We start from the raw sequence: 6,457 nt of genomic DNA, 5'->3' as shown, positions 1-6,457 counted from the left end.
AGCATTCAGAGTTCCTTTCACTGGAACTAAGGGCCAAGCCCAGCTCCTGAAAAACAAGCCCACACCATAATCCCCCCTCCACCAAACTTTACACTTGGCACAATGCAGTCAGACAAGTACCATTCTCCTGGCAACCACCAAACTCAGACTTGTCCATCAGATTGCCAGATGGAGAAGTGCGATTCGTCACTCCAGAGAATGCGTCTCCACTGCTCTAGAGTCCAGTGGTGGCGGGCTTTACACCACTGCATCCCACGCTTTGCATTGCACTTGGTGATGTATGACTTGTATGCAGCTGCTCGGCCATGGAAACCCATTCCATGAAGCTCTCTACGCACTGTTCTTGAGCTAATCTGAAGGCCACATGAAGTTTGGAGGTCTGTAGCGATTGACTCTGCAGAAAGTTGGCGACCTCTGCGCACTATGCGCCTCAGCATCCGCTGACCCTGCTCCGTCACTTTACGTGGCCAACCACTTCGTGGCTGGGTTGCTGTGGTTCCCAATCACTTCCACTTTGTTATAATACCGCTGACAGTTGACTGTGGAATATTTAGGAGTGAGGAAATTTCACCACTGGACTTGTTGCACAGGTGGCATCCTATCACAGAACCACGCTGGAATTCACTGAGCTCCTGAGAGCGACCCATTCTTTCACAAATGTTTGTAGAAACAGTCTGCATACCGAGGTGCTTGATTTTATACACCTGTGGCCATGGAGGTGATTGGAACAACTGATTTCAATTATTTGGATAGGTGAGTGAATACTTTTGGCAATATAGTGTGTGTGTGTGTGTGTGTGTGTGTGTGTGTATATATATATATATAAAGCCATATTATATTGTTCATGATTGATTTATAAAATCAATTAAAGGGTAAAAAAATCCAAGGGTGTATTTTATATGGGCACTGTATGTATAGAGTGTTTCCCACGCGTAGACAACACTTGGGTGGGGCACCCGTGTATATTTACAGCCACCCAAATACATTTGCGGACCTCTTTTTTCTTTATTTAATAATCTGTATAAAAGGAAATTTTTACTTGGTTCTATAAAATCAATAATATGAACTGGATACATTGCCTCATTTTCTTTGCTCTAAACTTCTCTAAAATTACCATATTTGATTGATATGTTAGTCACTCAGAAAAAATGTGTGGCTGCAAGTGCACCCTGTTTTTCAAGATGGGTGAAATACTTTTTGTCATTGCATTTTGAAAGGCTCTGTAGCCACACAAATGTGTATATAAAAATGTGAAAGTGTCTTGGGCCCAGTTATTAGATATCTTAACTATCACTTCATACTTTTAGGTCCTGCTGGGTGTTACTTATGTGTGACATGGTTTGGCCTATGCTTTGATGAGGCTGAAGCGTAGCTGTATTTATCTCTGCCAAGTCTGACTTCCTGTGTTTTTCTCGCTTTGTTCTTGTGCTGTTTTGTAATCATTTTGTGTGGGGTTTCAACGTTTGTTTGTTTTTTTTTTGCCATTATTATCTTCTACCCTTTCACTCTAGGGTGGGGGTTGTTAAATGCTACCTCATCAACAATAAGCCTTTGTACACACAGCTTACCTGCTATGATTATGGAGCATCATGTGACACATTTCAAGGTGTGAGTGAAAGCATTCGAGGATCTTTATACAACTTACAGCTGATGATGACTGTCAAAAGAACAGAAACACAAACTATTGTACAGATTGAAGCATGGATGGCAATCTCAACTGCCAAAGGGAGGTTTCAGTCTGCAGGAAACACTGGTTTAGCGTGTTCTACAGCAGTGCGGAACTGGATTTCCTCTTTAGGGATTAATGAAGGATGTCTTTATATTTTGAGAGGTTAATTGCATTGCATCATGATTTGGAGGGGCAGAACATATGGGTAATTAACACGAAACTTGCATGATGTTGTACTATAGGACTATATTCAACTAAACTTCATTTTTACAACTTCTTACCATTGAAAATGCAGCTTCTTTAGAAAGAGGTAAATATTTAACAAATTCGTTTTGGTAAAAAGTGAAGCTATTGAAGTTCATTTGAAATATCAGGATAAAGATATGAACCATTAAACGACAGGCTTATAAATACATCATGTTCCCTCCTAACTTCATTAGAAGCATAATAAATGCTCACTGCAGTCCTTGCATTGCCTCTTTTTTAGTCATTTTGAACCCATAAACTAGGCTTGAAAAATGACTTCATCTGTTTGGACAGCAGAGATAAAAATCAATCAGGAGATTACAAATTGCATTGCAAATTTAACATCTCACAATCTGCGCTCTTTGGGCTTTTTGTTGCAGGAGCTCTAAAATGTTTTATTTTAAAATAAAAGTAGTGTTTGGTTTATGGATAAACAAAACAGAAGTAACAGGCAATGCTGCATTTTGCATGAGGTTGTGGTGCATCACTCCACTGAGGAGAAATAAAACGGATCAGGAATAAAGGAGGACTCTGAATGGGGTCTGCAACATGAGGGTTAATTAACACCATTTTATGGAGACTTAATTGCAGCAATTTCTAAGGTCGGAAGAGTCAAGTTTATCTTCAGAGGGCTTTTATCAAGCACCCTTATCACAAACCCACAAACAAAACAGTATACAGACAAAAATAATAAACCAAAGCAGCAGAATGATTGTATCAGGGGGAAAAGGAGAAAATATATACAGGTGGTGACATTAAATAGCATTAATGAGCCAGATGTGTGTAGCAGTTTGTGTTGTGTGCATATGTGTGTTTGTGTGGTAGTGGGAGTTGACACAAAGCATAATGACCATCATCACCATTATCATCATCATCACCACAGACATGGCATTTCAAGAGCGCCATTATCATCATTATTATGGCTAATATTACTGATGATGAGGCTTTCATGGCCTCTTGTTGGCCCTGACTAAGGTATCACCATGGAAACGAACGGCAGAAAAGAGCATAGCTTCATTGAATTACTCTATAAAGCTATTCTTACCAAATGGGGCTTGAATGTTGTGCTGCCTGGTTGTAAAAAGGGAAAAGAAATGTGAAAAAATCTTGGAAAGACAGATGACAGTCAAGAGAAGAAAAACACAAAGAAATTGGACTGATAAAATAAAAAAGAGGCAGAATATGGTAAACAGTGGATGCAAGTCATGTGACTGCACAGAGACTCAGATCCACTGGTACTGGACAGCCTGGTGATCAGTACAGAGGAATATTGTCTGATGGCTGGAAACAATGCAAGCAATTCACCGGGATAAACAAAGTATAATAGAATAAATCCCTAGTATCAACCACATAATATCATTAGAAACAGCTGAGATAGATAAGTTTATAATGGTGTTATTGAGGCAGTGCTCTACTTAGCTTAAAATAGCAGTGAGATGAATGAGTCTTCTGTAATTTTTTCATGCAAAACACTCAAAAAATAGAACCCCTTCACTTTCATTTTCTCTCATCAATCTATGCTCAGTACCCCATAATGACAAAGTGAAAACAACATTTTAGAAATTTTGGCAAATTTATTAAAACAAACAAAACAAAAAAGCCCTAAAATACCACATGGACCATTGTTAGGTTGGATGGGACCATCGGTGGAAACCATTTATTCATAAACCACTTGTTTATTTTTCTAGCTTAATACACTGAAGGGATTCTACCTTCCACTCAACTGAAGCATCAGGAAGCTAGCAGCCATAACAGTAGCTGCAACTTGGCTAGCGGCTAAAGTTAGCATGTCCCAAATCGCATACTGCTGGTAATGTAGGCCACTGTATTGGAGTACACTTAAATGGAAATCACAGCAGGTTAGTGTTGTCCAAAACTGCTCAATGCCCTTCTGCACTTAACAGTTTAACCACCTGTTTTCTTCCTCTAATTCTTTTATAACAATAAGCTATAAACAGACATTAGGTGATTACAATCCAAATTTGACAGCTATTTTCACCTCCTAATAAATCTATGTGATTTGTATTTTATGTTTACATTAAACTCTTAAAGAAAGTTAACTTGCAGTGTGTCCAAAATCGTAAACCTCTGTACTAAATACTTTCAGTACATTAGCGCGCAAAGTGCATTTAAGCAGAGTAAACTCAAATACAGTATACTACTGATGCAGTCAAAACATCCAAGAATTGAATGTAGAACAATCGACACTTCACAACCACAATGAACACCACACTGGTGATGTAGTGGATGTTGTACTGTTAACATGCTAGGTAAAGTTAGCATCCGCTGACTATTTTTTCAGCAGTACCTTGCTGCAGACAAGATGGCGGACATACATCTAATCCATATCGGAAGTGTCAACCGGAAGTCCGTATGTCTAAGGTTAGGCTTAGGCATTGAAACCCGAGTGGTTAGATTCAGGGTAAGGCAGTGGGGAAGGTGATAAATTTGAGATCCAGCACCAAGGGTAATGCTTAAGCGCGAAAAAGACTGACAAACACTGGCAGCTGAGTCCAACACGATGTAGAAACTTCCGCTTGGGACTTCCGGCATGGATTGGGTGTATAGTGTCAGCCATCTTACCTGCAGTTGGGTCCCTCTCAATGGTTGCACATTTTAATTAAGAAAAAGGCAAGTAGGGCAAAATAAGTTTGTTTTTATTGAAGCGAATTTTTTTTTTTTTTTTTTTTTTTTTTTACAGTAATACAAATTACATGTATTCTTCAGTTAATGTTAAAAAAGCCACCAAATTTCGGTTTTAACCGTCTAACATCTGTTAGTGGCTACTATTTAAAAAGAAGTAGAAGAAGAAAACAGGTGGATCGTCATCATCACTTCAGGTTAAAGCAAAATGGCGGTATTCGATTTGGGACAACTTGAACCTGCTGTACGTTAGCTAGCATGCAAACTGTACAAACTCCAATATCATAAAATACTTTGTTTTTGGGCATTTTCATGCCTTTATTTGATAGAGGAAGGACAGTGGATAGACTCAGAAACAGGGAAGAGAGTGGGGAGAGACATGCAGCAAAGGGCCATAGGCCGGATTTGAACCCGGGCCGCCCGCGTACATGGGTAGGGCATCAAACCACTCGACCATCTGCATGCCCAAAGTACCGATCTTTATGTAAAATTCCTGGATTCAGACTTTTTTTCCCAGTTACATACAAGTAGGTCTACAATAATATTAAGTTCGAGTATTCTTTTTTAAAATTGTCTAAAATGTTACCTGTAAGTAGATTGCTATAATACTTATTCTTACAGTTGCATTAATATGTTGGTCTATTTAGCACATTTTCTTTTTTAAATTTATTTTATTCTGCATGCGTTCTTGAGTTTGGAAAAGCACTTTGGAAGGTATGCACTATTTATTGAGAGAAATTAATTGGTGTGGATAAACAGCACCATCAAGTTTTAGTTTAATCAAAGTAACTTTCTGAAGTATTTAAATCATATTTAGCGTTTATCAACATTATTCTTGTGCACTGATCAGCAACTCCATTCCTGCAAGCATTATTTCTGCATTTGGGCCTTCTTAACTCATTGAGTGCCAGCGCTATACGTATATATACGTCAATGGCACTCAATGAGTTTATATGAAACTTCCATTAATAATAGCAGAGATATTTTAAGTAATTGCTTGCTTTTTATGTATTCTTCTGTAGGGACGATCAGTGTGAATATCACTTAATACCACGTAACCCTGAGCTATGGAGCTATGGGGGAGGGTTCATAGTAATAGTGTTTTCAGTTATGTTATATTCAGCCCATGGATGAGGGGCCGGTTCAAGCAAAATGCCAGGACCAAATTTTCTTCCCCATCCAGTCCTGGATTTGGGATACACTATTTGTGTGACAAAGAATGTGGGATTGATATTTTGATAATCTGGCTACATAGCACACTCTGCTCTTTTGTGTCGCTCACTTTACAAAAGCTGCTAATGAGTGGAGGCCATAGGTTATTTTTTCCTATTAATCACCACAGTTAAATTTTGGAATTTAGAGCTGTAAGTTATACTACTAACCCTGTATGGATGATCAAGTCAAAATAAAGTGCTAACACATCAGATATAAGTTACCTAAACTGAACACATCAGCATGCTGAAACTTTGCTCATGGGGAGAAAACAACCATGTATTTTTAGAAGCCATTTAAAAAAAAACAAAAAAAAAAACAAAAAAAAAACCTGCAGGCTATCCCACCTCTGTCTGTTTTCACAGTGTTTATCACATGAGGTGTTAAACCTCAGTTTCCAAGTCAAAACACAAGTCACTGTTGTATGGCTCCAGTTTCTGATTAAATTTAATGTAATTATGTGTATCTGCTGACTTCCCTTCTAGCATAATAAACAGAATTTACAGTACATTAGGTTTAAAGTTATTTATGTTCAGCTGAAGGTCAGAGGCAACAAAATAACAAATATGCAACACAGTTAACATTTTTGATAAATGAAAATGCTATCTTTTAATTTACACATTTCATGTACACACTTCAGTCTTATATTTCTAGTTCACAATTTGTCTTTCATGAAGAAACAAACAT

Source organism: Cheilinus undulatus, linkage group 16, assembly GCF_018320785.1.
Source record: "Cheilinus undulatus linkage group 16, ASM1832078v1, whole genome shotgun sequence".
NCBI classification, from domain to species: domain Eukaryota; kingdom Metazoa; phylum Chordata; class Actinopteri; order Labriformes; family Labridae; genus Cheilinus; species Cheilinus undulatus.
Note: the sequence above shows the minus strand (reverse complement) of the source record.